Source organism: Nelumbo lutea, chromosome 4, assembly GCF_056320005.1.
Source record: "Nelumbo lutea isolate HS-2025 chromosome 4, American lotus-T2T, whole genome shotgun sequence".
NCBI classification, from domain to species: Eukaryota; Viridiplantae; Streptophyta; class Magnoliopsida; order Proteales; family Nelumbonaceae; genus Nelumbo; species Nelumbo lutea.
The window spans coordinates 90237243-90253781 of record NC_142687.1 but is presented as its reverse complement, the minus strand read 5'-3'; the positions used below and the strand labels follow the sequence as shown (position 1 = coordinate 90253781).

Here is a 16539-nt window from a genome sequence, read left to right as displayed (position 1 = left end):
TGCGCACGCTTTGCCGCTTTAGGTGGAAATTAGAAAATGGAAACTGGTTGTGCCCCAGCCCAGCCCAGCCCAGACCTGGTGCTTCTCCTAGCTGTAAGCTGTCTGTCTGTCTACTAGCCTAGCCTACTTCTGCCTCTGGTAACTGGTTTTCTTTCTTTTCTTTTACTCTTTACAGTCTCTATTAGTCTCTTAGACTCTTAGTAATATATAAATATAAATATTATTAAATAATTAACACGTTAAGCATGCAAGTTGAAGGATAAAGGGTGTGTTAAAAGAGTACAAATTCAAAAGCTGTTCTCGATACCTTCTTAGCACTTTCCATTGAATGGGCCCCAGGATCTTGAAGAACCCACGTGTCAAAATGAGATTGGCTCTACGTACTATACCTTTAATAAGAGTACTTAATTTATTATTTATGGGTGCATGGTCAATTGCATTGGCCATTCAGAGGTTGTTGATAAGACCATCATTGATGTCATTAGGTAGTAGGTACGACTAAGACTAACACCCTTTGAATCTTAATTATTGGACCCCATGTCCCATGAGGCCATGACCCACCATCCCATATGGTCTGCACTGCAGCATGTTAATCTAGTCTAGATAGGATATTCAAAAGCCTCAGATGAAAGTAATTAATAAAACAATTAACAATTTCCATTAATATTAGCATGATCATTTATAGCTCCTACCCTCTTCCTCCTCTTATGAGAGGGCATCTTTGAATTCAATAAAAATGATTAATTGAAGAATCGCACTGGTTCTAAGGCTTTTAATTTCTTGGGGACCCCTTCTTAAATTCCCCCCCCCCCCCCCCCTTTTTTTTTGTTTGGTAAGCAATCAAGCCAATCTCCAAATTTGGGCACCTCTATCATCGATCATTCCTCTTTTGCTTCTCTTTCTTTCTGTTTCTTTGCTTATCTGAAAGAACATCATCTTTAATGGAGCTGACCAGTACGTTGTAATGAAACAAAGAGGAGAGAGAGAGAGAAGATGCTTAAATAATACATTATTCTAATTAATGACGGGTGATACAGTTATATATGTATCAGTAGTAAAGTCAAACAAAACGAATATAATAAAGAAGAAGATAGAGAAAAGAAAGAGCAAATTAAAGGCACAACAGCGACAGCGATATTAGAGATAAGCAACAGCAGCAGCAGTAGCTAACGACGACAAATGAGGTCGGCCCAGGAACGCGGCCATCCCCCTCCAATTGCTGAACCTTTTCTTCTTTCTTTAATATTTGACTCACAGAGAAGATGAAGTTTCTTGCTATGGACGGTGGACTCTCATCAGATCTCAGCTCAGCTCATCTCAGCCCTGTTACTACTCTACTGCTTTACTAAGTTATCAGGAGAATGTTTGTAGTTCGCTCTGAACTGCATCTACACGTATTCCATTAGATGAGGGTTGAAGGGGGCCCATCCACCACTTTTAATTTCATCACTCTGGGAATTTTACGTGCAACAGTGTCAACCCCAAAGAATAAGGAAAAGAATTATAAAAAGTATTGTTGAGAGACTGTTTGATTTTGATGATCAGTGGGCAGTAAAATCATCCAGATTCAATTCCATGGAATTCAAATGACTATCTACCCATAACCCCATAACCCAATAAAGCTGAGAAAAATCCAAAGAAATTTTTCATATTGATTTGTGGTAGAAACTTAGAGCAATACGGACCCAATCTATATTCAGCTTATGGATTCAACTGAAATATGAAGAATTATGTAATTTGGAGATTTTCTCTTGTATACATTTGTTTTTACTTAAAGACGGCGTTTGGAAGTGATGTAAATCAAGGTTGATGTAAATATTTACATCGGTTCAGTTTTGTTGACATTTGAAAGGAGTGTAAATCAGAATCAACCTAAAATTCCATTCTAATTTGGATTGGTTGGCATTTAGATGGAGTGGAGTTTTACGTTGATGTAAAATATCATCACGTGCATGTAGAATTTTACATCGATTATATATCGACATAAATACTATATCAATAAAATCAATGTAATTCCACACTTTTTGATGTAACAGTCAACTTTTTACGGTTCAATGTAAAAACTCATACATTGATCCCAAACGAAGCCTTCAGGACAAATAGAGAGGCTTTTTGTGCTTTGGGGTTTAAGATTTTTGTGAAAAATGTGATGCTTACTATGCGATCTTCATAGTTGTTTTCATATTAGATTTCTTCTCCTCCTTTACCTCAGGATGTGGGCCATAAATCTAACCACATAAATCTGTGTATGCTCTTTTCTTACTTTTTATTTCTATTTTTATTAATTTTCTTGTATCATTCAAATCTTTATTTTTGGATTTTGTGCGACAAATAATCTTCATTAGTTATTTGGTTTTGCAATTTGAAACCAAGCATAGATTTGATCATGGAGGATTTTTGCTATGTACTTCACTACTTTGTTTGTTTCCTTTTTTTCTTTATATTTGAAGATCAAAGTCTTCATATTCGTATGCATTTTCCGTGTTGTATTTTGACAAAGTTTCAACTTGTTATTATGAAATGTATATTTTATGAAGCAAAAGCAACAAGCATGAACATGGTCACCATCAAATTTCCCCGGCACTAATCGGGTTTTGATTTGCTTGTTCAAATGTCAATCACAAACTTTAGTTATCACGTAAAATCTAAGATTGTTTCATACATGGGCAACGGGACGTAAGCTTTAATTTATTAATTGTTACGTACCCACCATTTAAAGAAGCCTAACCTCACTTTTTTCAGAGTTCAAATCAGCCCCCACAAGTATTGCCCCCCCCCCATAACGTTTCATTTCATAGTACATCTTCACCGTGTATTGAGAACATTTTTCGATGATGATAATATCATTTTTAGCATTATCACCGAAAGATGTTTTCAATGTATGGCAGGAGCTGTAAAACATTGTAGGGGCTGATTTGATTGATCTTCTTTTCAAAGGAAATGAAAAAAATTTCAATGTCTGATTCGACCACCATCTTCTTATGTACGTTTGATCTGAGTTGGCTTCAGTTAGAGAAAAGTCCATATTGGCAGTTTTTACTGTTTACTTATATACTTTGTTTCATGGAGAGATTCCTAATACAAGATTACAAAAGGCTGTTAGAATGGTATAGTTGCCCTCATAGAAGCCGATCTCTGACCACCATCTTATGCTTTCAGACCAGTTCAATAATGGCTGCATTTGTTTTGACTGGACCTAATAAGATGCAACCTAACCAATCACTAGGCTGTGTTTGGATCGACGTGCATGGCTTGGGGAATAGGAGCTGGTAAAGGCATCAAATTGCAGGACCTGATTTCATACAATTTAAATACTATATGCCCCTTTTTGGGAAGAGTGCAAATATGTACAATGCAATTTTGCACTCTTCCCAAACTAAGCGTTAGCATGAAAACAAATGTGTAGTTATGTAAAGTGCAATCAATCACTAGGCTGTGTTTGGATCACCATGCATGGCTTGGGAATAGGAACTAGAAAAGGTATCAAATTTCAGGGCCTGATTTCATAAAACTTAAATTTCCCATCCACCAATTAGACACTCTTCCCAAAATGGTCTGATTGTTCGGATAAATGATAGTTAGAACACCGTGTTCTACCAAGATGATCATATTTCTAGATTATGAGTCTCTTCTGCCTTTTTAAGTCATAAATGGGCAAAGTGTAAACATTAAACAATTAATGCTCTTTTTTTTTATTTGGGTGTAACATAGACATGGTCATAAGTTAATAAATTTTCTTCCTTCTGTTATCTAGAAGCTTTATAACAGATTTTAGTGGGTTCTTAAAACACCCTGAAAACAAATCATGACAGCCATCTAGATATAAAGAAGAACTAAGGGTATGTTTTGGTTTATACTAAAAATTGTAATCGAAATCAGAATAGGAATCAAAATGATCTATTCTTATAGTCTATTTAGTTCAGACAGGAATCAGAATGAGAATTAGAACAAACTGCAATGGGATTTTACTCCCAAGGGAGGGATAGGAAATGAGGGAATGCCATTCCATCAAGAATGAAAATGAGAATATAAATACGATTTCGTCTAACCAAACTGATGGCCCATCTCAATTCTGATTCCAGACTCCTATCATATTCTCACGAACCAAATAGGCCCTAACAAAAAGTTATGGCACGGCTAATCAAAATTGTCAATGTCACAAAAAAAAAAAAAAAATCAATCTTTTTCAATTGAAAATTTAGGGTCCATTACGATTTTACCTTATCAGTTTGTTTAGTTCAAATGGAAATTAGAATAAGCTGGAATGACATTCCACCGCGAATGATAATCAAATTATTTTTATTGCACCCAACAAACTGTTAGAATTGGAATGGGCCATTTTGATTTTTTATAAACCACCAGGTATATTTCAAAAAGAAGAATTCTACTAAAAATAGAATTCTGGAAACTCTTGGATACCTCACCCCCATTGATAAGGTGATACCACTTGCCTAATTTTGTCTTATTTTGTGTCACTTCATGGGCTCTATTATGATAGACAGTGTGTCTTTCATGTATTAAATTGAGAGGAAGATATTTTCAATGTGTATTTGCATGCCCCACCTATGTTTGTCATACATAGAATGGATATTATTTTTAAAATATCCTCTTCAACCAATTATTAAGGATATATATATACTCCATTAAGAAAACAAAGTATATAATTCAAATCACACCCATATGTTAGTTGTTGTTTCAGTAGATATGTGCTTTAATTACGTTCAAAATAAATGTGAAGTGATTTGGCGGTTTGGCCTCCCCCACTCCAAAATTCTCACGTGCAATGACACATTACATTTATATCCACTAGCTTATGAAACATTGACAAAATCACAAGCAGAAGAAAGGTATGCAAATTAATTAATGCATTAGTGTGAAATTATTCTCCAGTCCTAAAACGAGTAAGCAAGCAGTTTATTTCATGTTCTATAACTAATGTGCATATTCTTAATGCCCTTCCAATATGGTTTAATGAATATCGATTTTGTCACATCATAGTGTCAAAATTGAACCAAAAGAAAATGGACATTACACCATACAGTCGACTTTTGTTATTGAATTGGCTAGAGAGAGAGAGAGAGAGTTGCATCCTTTAATGTGGTGAGTTTTTAAATCGTTTATATTAAAAATTTATATTAGGTTTTTCATTTATTGTTTTGACAAATTTTTATTTGATTTATGGGGCAGTGATGCATACGTATTGTTTTGATTTTTACTCTTTTTTTATGTTTTGTATAGTAATATTATTTTATTTGACTTTTTAGAAGATTTTATTTGAGTTTCACTATTTGTCTAATTTGAAATTCAAATAACACTAAGTATTGAAATTACATACTAAAATAGTTGTGGATAACAATTTCTACATTTTCTGCAATTTTTTAGGAATGAATGAGAATGAGAGCTTATTCCCACTTCTCATATATTTATAAAGAATTATTATTGAATGTACGACACCTGTCTTAGAATGCGACATGTTTGAATTCAGCTCTCTGTCTTTCCTTCCTCCGCCTCCTCTTACTCGTATGCGTCGCCACTACCGTCGCCACCTTCGTTAGCGGAACCGACCACATCATCGGAGCCAACCACGGCTGGAACCCTGGAATCAACTATACACTCTGGGCCAACAACCACACCTTCTACGTCGGCGACCTCATCTGTAAATGCCTCCCCCTCCTTGCAATCCCTGATAAAATCCCTAAAACCCCACCTTCAGATCTCACGAGACGAATTACGACACTTACGGAGCTGTCGGGAACTGGAGCAGCGGCAAGGGCTTCATCCCGCTTGACAAGGCGAAATGTTATTACTTCATCTGCCCGAATGGTTGCTATAACGGCATGAAGGTCTCCGTGCGAGAGAGGAAAGATGTCTTCCGGCCGTGAGAGAGAGCAACGGTTGCTATAACTTCATCCCATGACAGCTCCAGCCAAGATGTCTTCCGGCCGGGATTGTCGATTCTAGCGGTAGAGGAAGGCAATTTTGTTGATATTTTTCAAAAAAAATCTTATTTTTGGGTTATTTTATAAAAAAAAAAAAATATTATCTTTTATTGAGGGCAAAAAATTGCCTCTATGAGCATGAACAATTTTAGTCTGTACATTTTTATAGAACATCTACAAATAGTAGTGTGATGTAGTTGATTCCTACCGTAAGGTGTAAGGTATAGTGTGAATCAATCCACACCAACTAATTTCCTATTTAGGTCGGTACAGGACAGCCCTTCATGATCTTCCACTTGGATGGCCTAATTCTATTGATTCATTTGTATGCACCACTTGGATGGATTAGAGTGTTGGTGACATGCATGGTGTAATTTGGATAATTTAGATCAATGTTTTAAAAACTGATATAGAATTCGAAAAATTTTGACCATCTCAAAAACAGTTTCAAAACCATGGTCTAGATTAATTGAAACTTTAGCATAGCATTTGTCTGGTATGAGATTAATCGATTGCTCTAGAAGATTATTTTGATGGTCTAGATTTTTGGGTAGATTTTGAAACACTGTTTATAGCTCAGATTGTTTGAGTCCTTGGTGTACATCATTCTAATGGTTGAGATTAGTACATTGATCTTATGAAACCACTTCAATGGCCTAGAATCTTTAGGTTGATTTGGTAAATAATATTCATGGCCAAGATTAATTGACTAATCTTAAGAGGCTACTTTGTGCATCATTATGTGAAATGCATTTTAGAAATTTGATGCATCACTTGAACGGCTCTGATTAATTGAAATCTTAATAGTTACTTAAATGGCCAATATTAATTGGTTTCTGAATACCACTTTAACAGCCTAGATTGTTTGGTTGATTTGGTACTTAATAACTGAGATTATTTGATTGATATTAGAGAACAAAAAAATGCATGAGTTACTCCTGGTGAAGGGGTGGCCATCTTATATAAAATATTTTTAATTAATCAGTATTACAATAGAAAAAAACAAAAGAGAGGATATAATTAATCAGTATTGAAAATATGAATACATCATAATTTTTCTGCAAAATTATTATATAAAGTACTGCGGACTAAGTGAATGGTAATGGAGTATATATTATCATAATTTACAATTCAGTGCATCATTCACCTCTTAAACTATAGGGATATTCAATAGCAACCAATTGGGTTTCTTTTTTTTTTGTTTTTTCAATTAGGGCCAAATTATGAATAGATTCCGTTCATCATCAATAGGTTAGCTAATTATTTTAGGTAACTGTGGCAAACCCTCCCTTGAACATATTTGAGAGGGTCTGGATTTTTTCCCATGGTCAGTTTGGAAGGAATATAAATATAAGTATATTTAGTACAGATGTATACCAAATAATACAAAATATAAGGTTTTGTATTACTCCTTTCAAACTGAGCCTCTGTTTTTTCTTACACTTCAGTATGTGTGACATGTGACAGTTGTCCTCTTTGTATATCATTCATTAGCATCTGGCCACCCCGTACTAAGTGTCGGGGCAACCACACCTATTATTTTGTTTCGATATATTATTCATGTGATAAATATGAATTGGATTTTAGATTTAATTTAGAAAGATTAAATCAGGTTTAATTTGTGTTTAGTATAGTAAATCTTGTATTTCAATTAGAACACTAAATTAAAAACTTATATATTGTTAATATTGGTCCCATGTCATTTGAAGTGAATACTTTTCTGAGAGTGAAAGTAATTATGTATATTGAGATACTTGTTACACACTGAGGGACGTTCATTTTCTGGATTTTAGAGGGGGAAAGTTGGTCAATAGGATTTTGATTCTTATTGACCAAGAATTTCATGCTCTTTTTTCAGATTTATGTGAGGGTCAAGGAAAAGTTAATTTTTTTGGGTATCACTTACCCCATCTCTTAAGTGGATAAATAACTTTCCCACTTGGAGGAAAATTATTAATACTTCAATGGGACAAAAGTGTCTCTTTTGATAATGGATTTTTATGGCTAAAATGGTCATTGTCTTATTTACATAAAAAATGGAAAATAAAAGAACGTATTACCTGAATAAGTAATTTAACAAAAAACATACAGGACCTAAATGTAATTACAAAAGATCTAGGGTCCATGGGAGAGGTCCCTGTAATTTACTCAAAATTAATAGCAATGTCAATAAAACTATAGAATAGAAACAAAATGCAAATAATATATTCAGTTATTCACATTTCACAGACCCAATTGATAGTGCATGGGAGACATTTAATGCACCCAAATTGGAAAAAATTGGCATCATTCTTGGACCTAATGTTGGTCCTATCTATTTTGGTATTTTTAACACAAAACAGTCTCTTTTATTAGACCCAAATTTGCATTCTCTCACTTGCCAGCCTGAGATTTTATTAGCACACCAAGTAATGGTCCCTTAATTGCCTTTGGCATTCTTAGAGTTGAATTCATCATTTTTTCAATCAAAGTAATATACTTCACAAGATTTAATAACCTGTTAAGATCAAGCAAAATTTATAAATTTAATTAGTGAGTTCAGCTTCGATTCCCTCTGGATTCACACTCCTGCCTTGATTGGGAGGAACTCTCTATTTCTCCTTCTTATACACAAGGTTCTAAATATCGATACAGGCTAATACATCAGCCTGTATCAGTGTTTTTTTAGTGTTTTATTTTTTTCTTTTTAAAACTGATTCAGAAGAATTGGTTTAAATCCCGACAACCCTTTGAACCATGGCCTGACCTAATACAATTCCTATAGGAACATATCAGAAAGGCCCCGATACGGGCCGATATTTTGAACCTTGCTCATACACAAATGAGAATCTAGACCAATAGACTACCCCGGTACCCCCACTTATTTGTAGGTGTTTGATACCTCCCAACAGCAATGAAGTTTCAAAGCCATAAATTCCATTAAGTAAAGCACTTTAAATAACAAGAAATTACTTCAAAAACGGTTAATTTAAATTAATCCCTTTATAGACATAAATTTAGATCATAAATAAACCATTTCATAGATAGAGACAAAGACGGTTTTTACTGTATATTAAGTCCATCAAATGATCATTAGGGTTCCTTAGTAAAACTTGTGAGTTTTACTCAAAATTCCCTTTTGTCATCATATAATACTGATTCAATTCAAATCCAATGTTTTAAAAACGAACTCGGAAACAGAATCTCTTTGACCACTGGTTTCTGAGTAAGTGGTTTAATCGCCTTGGTCCAGCGGTTCAACCATCTCGAACTACCTGTAAATATATACTCCGGACTGAATCAATTTCTCATTTTTGTTCTCCAACCTACTCCCTATTTTTCAGAATTAATATTTCATCCACGTGACTGATCACAAACTAGGCATATTTATCGGTTAGTACTTGATGTAACTGTCAACCACCTCAGCTTAGCTTTGAGGCTTTTGGCTATTATTTATCAGATATAGATAGTACTTGATGGGCTTAACCACTGAATGAGGGTTTGCATCTTGAGCAAATGGGCTCCTGCCTTCTACTTCTTTCCATGGTGGAAGATCAAAAAGTCCAACTCCCTCTTTTGCTTCCTTAAACAACAAAAAGTGGCCGGAAGGATAATTACTCAATTGTTTATTTAAGTCAAACCCAGAAAAGCAATCAAGCTGTTTTGTCTTTCTGCTTGTCAGAACCTTTATTGTTACTACAAATAAATCTGAGGCTGTGTTTGGAGATGTGGCTATTGAGTGGAATTAAGCAAATCTCTGTTCAACTTACTGGCTGATAATGGTACCACGGTGTGCCATGCGCCCATCCCCTTTTAAGGTTGTCTGGTTTGAAAGAAAAGGTAGGAAAATGAAGAAAAAAGCAAATTTTTTAAAATTGATTTGGAGAATGAATTGATCAGGGGTTCGGTTTCCAGGTTGAATGGTCGGTTCATTCTGACAAAAAAATAAAAAATAAATAAATAATGGTCAAAATCGTTCAAACAATCAATCGTCTGGGTTAGCAGTTTGTTGTTCAAAATCAATAATTTTTAAGAAAATTTTGGTTTTGGGGAAAAACAGAACCGGTCACCTGACCGGTTCCCAGTTTTCCCGGTCTGACCATTTGGTCCGGTTCAATTTTGAAAACCATGGAAAAAAGGTAGAAAAACTTGTATAAACCTTGTATAGATAGAGAGGAGATAGAGAGGGCCAACGGGAACCACCAAAATGCACCTAATTCCATAACTCAAACAGCCCTTTAACTTGATTTTTTTTTTTTCTTTTTAAATCTGAAACACCCATTTAGCTTGCTGTGATAATCCAATTTTGGTCATGAAAATTGTATCCTCCGTACTTGTGGCTTGTTGTGCTTGAACTTTGAAATTCGAGTAGTCGTATACAGATAAGGGTGCAGTTAAGGCCCACTGCCCATACCTTTCTTCGGTACGGTGATGCGGCTTTAACCCCACAAGGGCTAGGTGTTGTAGGTTGGAGCCAGGGTAAATGGGGTTAGTGACAGGATGCACTTATGGCCCAGTGACACATAATGCCAAGATTTTGCATCTTCGATAAAAAAAAAATGAAAATTATGGTTTACACATTTTTATTTGTTTTTTTATTTTATTTTGCAAAACTTTCACTTAGTATATAATATATTATTTTTTGTATTATTTCAGATTCCCTACCTGTTATTGTTATAAATAATGACAAAATTTGTGAAGTAGAAGAATCAATAATTTGCCCAAAAAAATGTTTAGGACACCGACTTGATGGTGAATGAATTACCGGGCACACTGCCCATACCAGGGAGAGTCTAAGGTTCCTTCGGGATTCAAAATGATAGGGTATGTGGAGTGAGTACATATCCTTGAAGAACAAAAAAGTTATGTTTGACTTAGTGAAAGGAGTGAAAGAAGAGGTGGGACACATTCCACCGTGCATTGGGAATATCTCCCGTAAATAATAACATATAAATACGGGAGATGTTCTCAATGCATAGTGGGATATGCTTGTGATGCCGGTGTGAGGAGCAGATTCAGTCTCGTGATAGGATGCAAAATGGGACCTAAAAAACTTATCTTTTGTGATTTGAAACCGTGCCACCTCAATATAAGAGATGCCTTACAATTAGCTCAAACCATGTTAACACCCAGCCCGAGCCTAGCCTATCTCAAACCATGATAATCCCTAATTGATAGACCGGGGTCAGCTTCGCCCTACCAATCAGGAGTGCATACGAATCAAGCTATTCACAAGTCATTCGAGATCAGATTGGTTTAAATTGAGCTTTGAGTCACGTTTGAGACATATATTTTATGAAACTTTTTTTTATTGTATGCAACTTGTGAGCCTAATCAAATTTATATATAGTATTTTTAATTTCTATATTTTATATGTACAATAAGAAATATAAACTTCTTATAATGTTTTTGTGAAGCTGGACTCACTCAAGCCTCGACCGAACCAAACTTGAAAACATGAGCTTATGACTCAAGTTGAATTCAAAGTAGTATTTCTAACTTGAATCAAATTCAAGCCTGAACTCGGACCTTATACTTTATCTAGAACAATCTAATATTTAACTCAGCTCAACTCGTCTCTATCCCTATTACCCATATCAAGGAGAGCCCGACATTCCTCACCTCCTAGGGGAGTCGGGGTGATGGGGCATGGGAGTGACTATTCATGACTGTTAAAAATCCTTAGTTCCACAGTATAATTGGGGCAGGTGCTATCTCGGAATTGATGTTAATACACAGGTGAGATATTGATATTTTAGGATGAGGGTATTTGTCATTTTGAATTATGTGGAGTTGCAGTGAAATTCAGATTCCTGCAATATAATGTAGTGTACTTTTATGAAATTAAAAAGGATGGGTAAATAGAAAGGAAACTTAATGAAAGATGCCACCTTTGTCCAGATAGGTCTCTAATTGATGAGACACCCATTGTGGGGCCTATACAGTTTCTATACAAACATCTGAGAGCCTGCAAGAGAAGCAAAGCAGGCATCTATGATTCTATACGAGTCATATATACTAACCCAAGCTAATTAAACTGCCTGGCCATTTTTGGCTCAACATCATCCTAGGTTAGGTGATCAATGAGTGATACAACAGCCCTACTAGCCTCTCCCACATGTACATCTCAGCATGCATTGAAAACATTTATCGAAATTGTGAGTGGAAGATATTCTTAATACACGATTGGGATATTCTGTGAGGTATAAAAGTGAATTAACCAATTGGTAAATAATAGAATTCACATTGGCACCTCAGAGACTGACAATATCTCTCAATGATAAATATGGGAGATATTCTTCATGCATGTTGAGATATGCATGTGGGGCGAATTGGGCAGAATGCACCTCATAACCACACCCCACCATGTATGGAGAACATCTCCTATGAGTAATATATATAAATAAGGAGATGTTCCCAATGTGCGGCTAGAACATGCTATGAGAACGGTGTGAGGAGCAGATCTGGACTCCAGTGGCACGCTGATCTGGTGTCCAAATAATAGCAGCCAGTGAGTGTCACTAGGTCAGTAGGAACAGGAGAGATTGGTGGGTCAGATCAGGAATTGCCCATCCCCTCCACCTACCACTGTATCACTGTCCTTGGAAGCATGTCAGTCGGACCATGTACATCTAGATTCCGATAGGGGTGGAGCCCCGTTGGGAAGGATATATGGATGCAGACTCTTCTGTGGGAGATCTCAACTCTTCCCCCTTTGTTGATCCTTCAAAAAGGGCCTACTGCATGGGACATAAAATGTAGGAACCTGTAACCACCGACCTCTTTTCTTCTTTTCCCTTTTTCTCCAAATCATCAATGAAAGGATGTTAAAGAATTGACACCACAGACAGATTGAAATAGCAGCAGAAGAAATGGTCAATTGGGTTTCTCAGCTCTCACTCAATCACATTCTGTCAAGACCTGTGAGAGTAATCGCACCAATTGTGCCCACTTCTCGTCCAACCAAGTAGGCAATATTACAAGGAAGCAGCATTCTTAATCTTTTCGAGTAATAAAATTGAAATGGGTCAAGACTCAGGACTTGAGACTCTTACCGTTTGGAAGGAATGCCTCCAGTCCTATCATATTTATCTTCACACCACAAATATATGTAGTCTCCCAATTAAGTGTTCTTTTATATTTAGTTATGAGCTGACCCCCCAATATGATCCATGTTTCAAAGAACTATTCAACTTAAATGCTTAACTTGTTAGGTGAGGTCCTTGAATAGGTTCATATTTGCTAAATATGTTCTTTTACATGAAAGTTCATTGGACTTAAAGTGTGAACAAGCACAGGCCCACCTATACCTTGGGCTGAAATTTAATTAATTGTAATGAGGGTAATGAAAATCAAACAGTAGATCACTTGGTCACTATTAAGTGAGGTCATTGAATAGGTTGATATTCTCTAACACCATGGTCACATAAATATGTATTCATACTTGTATATATTGTCATTGATGGGTCATACACTACTCATACTTGTGTATTGATGTGTGGCTATAGATCATGTTGGAAGCTCTGTTGGTAGCGCCTTATTATCTGCGAAACTGGGCTCATCCACATGGGCCTGATAGTTAATCAATGAGTGATGATAGATGGGATCTGTTGATACAACTTCAATGTAGAACTTGAGGGAAGTAATCAAGTAATGGGTTGGTCTAGGTGGATTAGTTGAACAAGGTGGCTGTGTTAGGAGCTGTATAACCAATCAATTATATCACACCCTACATCATTTTTGTATATATTTTTTAGGCAGCCATTTTTTTACTAATAATGGAACGCGCCAAAAATCCAATAGTTGAGATGGTCACTCACCAATTCACCATCACTTTCATACCAAGGACATAGATTCAAACCCATGAAATTGCAGGCTTTTTTATGGTATATGACATGGATTTTGGGTGTACACCCTGCTTTGTCCCCATCCCTCTATCTCTACTAACATCTTACCAACTACAAAATTAAGCAAAAAAAAATGTGAAAACTTCTGTCCAACTTCACACTGACTAATTTGAATATTCAAATACCAAAAAAAAAAAAGATAAATAGGGAAAACAAAATGTGGAATTTCTGTCCAACATCTACCCAACTATTGTCCACTTTGAGGTGAGTGGTGATCTAACCTGACTATTCTCAGATATACATGAAAAAGAAGGTAAAAATAAATGTGGAATTTCTGTCCAACTTCTGGCCGACTAACCTGACTTCAGAATTTCAAAAAACCCAACTAGAGTCTGATATCAAAAAATAAAGTAGGAAAAAGCCATGAAATTACTGTCCAGTTTGAACTTTGAATTGAATGATATTAAAAGATAGGTATAAAATTTCCCTAATTATCCAATGTTGATATGACTTTATAGGGTTTTGGGAGAGGTAAATTGGATACTGTGTTAGCAGTTTTATGCACAAAATAATGGTCGGTATGACCAGTGGGCCTCACCTCATACCTGTCGGTTCAAGGTTTTACCATTCCATTACACCAAGTAATGAATTAAAATTACAAAAAAAAAAAAAAAAAAAAAAAAACCAATACGACATGACAGAATGGTTCTGAAAGGAGATGGGCTGGGGCCTTATTTCATCTATTATATTCAAGTCGTATAACATACACTAGTGTTGTACTAAAGATAGAACCATGATACAGCGCAGCTTGGGCTGGGGTACTGTTAATTACCTATGGGCTGTAGCTGACCTAGTTGGATGCAACCCATACATAGCTTAAAAAGGTGTAGAATACATAGCGTGAAGTAGAATTGTACAAATCAAGATGAGAAATTAAGCTAGAGAATAAACAAGTAAACCAAGTTTTCAAATTAGTTTTGCTTCCCATCAAAGATTCAAAACTCCAAAGCTCAAGCCATCTCTTCAGTGTAAACCATGCATATATACTCAGGTCAACTTGCTTTCTTAAGATGGGAGAGTTTTAATTTTGTTCAAAATGTTCACACTTAGCACAGAAAACTGATGGCCAAAGACCCATATTTGTATGGGTGTCCCTAAGGAGAAAAGCAACTCTCTAACACTCTAACCCTAGGACCTAGTTCTGGATGAATCTCAAGAATGGTGCAGTCGGTTTTCAAAATTCCAATTGTAGCTCAGGGAAGGAAGCATCACCCACTTTCTGATCAGCTTCAGGAGTTGGGGATGTTAGTCAACTCTCTCTGGCACAAATCTCCTCCAGGAAGTGTAGGTTTATGTTTTAGCTTTGATGAAACGGAAAGTTTATATGAGATGTTTGTCACCTGGTTATTGCCTTGAGAGTAGGAGATTTCTCAGCTTTATGTTCAATTTCTTTCTCCTTATTGGTTGGAGGTTTGAGAAGATAACAGAGGATGTGGTTGTCCCAGTAAGGTGGGTGCAGGATAATTAACATTGCCACCGGAATGGGCTGACATGGGCTTATGTTGTGTTTGACTTAGATCAGACCAAGCCCAAATAATGTCGAATTCATAATTTAAGTACCCGTTTGGGAGGACAGAAGCCACAGCGGCTTCCGGGTGTTCATGTATACGGCCTACACAAATAGGTTATAAGCTATGTTTGGTGAAAAAAATCTGAAGAGTCAAAATCAGCTGCGATCGGCCAATTCAAGAGCTGTCTACTTCAATCTCTTTCAATAGCTCATACAGAGCCCCTTGCCAAGATCATTCAACTTTTCTAACTTCTTAGACAATTAATTTAAGGGTAATTTTCATCAAACATAGTTTATATGTGAATCGACTTATTCAAAACTACTGAATTAACGCTTATCTTGAACTCAGCCCTCCCAAACAGGCCCTTAAAATGAGAAAATTTTAGTTATGGCTCTCCCTGCATGAACTAACGTATCAAGTATGAACCTCCTGGGGTCCTTATATCGATCACCGACGATAAGTTGATGTCTCCATCACCATGTCTATGTTCTATGAATGGCGAATTCATGCACCAGCAGCACGGCTGATGTCTTTTATCGCCATTGCTTTTGGAGAAGTGGGGCAGGACAGGTTGATAGTTTTGTTGCTTTCAAATGTTTATTCTTTTTATTCCAAAACCTAGGAGGTGTTTGTCTATATATAAATGATTTTGTTTTTCTCTATAAAAACCAGAATTATTGATTTAAAAAATTTACATCGTTTTTATCAAAATTAATGTTTACAAACTCGATATGAATAGAATTTTATATCGGTTTTTGGTATTTAATTACACTCCATACATCCAAACGGCTACAAAACCAGAGTTTTTATTGATTACTCTACTCTAGAAATTTTTGTATGTACAGTTAGGAAGAATGACAGTGAAAAAATCAATCACAATTGAAGGAGATAACATACATAGCAATTGTGGATATTGACAAACATTGATGAGACCTGAAAACTATATAGGAGGATGCATTAATTATCATATATAGTTGCATCACCATTACTCAAAAACAAAGAGATCCATGCGTTACGAACGCATTCAAAGAATCTATGCATGGGCCATCAAGGTGGTCCATCGAGTCAATTTTTACGTGATGCGAGTCACTCTTGAATTTCTGTAAGTTGTTTTTTTGTTGTATTTAGACCTGATAATTGGGTTGGGTGGGTCGGGTTCAGGTTGGGTCAAAATACTTCAGGATCGGGTTGGGTTATCAAATA

General features: G+C 36.0%; 1 long non-coding RNA gene across 1 annotated transcript; it reads right to left on the bottom strand.

The window, feature by feature from the left end:
- Positions 1–995: 995 nt before the first annotated feature.
- On the bottom strand, positions 996–5874 carry LOC148861714 (uncharacterized). Its single transcript, XR_016112898.1, has 2 exons — positions 5455–5874; positions 996–1451 (listed from the first exon to the last, which is right to left on the bottom strand). It is a non-coding gene; the product is annotated as an uncharacterized LOC148861714 (long non-coding RNA).
- Between the last annotated feature and the right edge of the window lie 10665 nt (positions 5875–16539).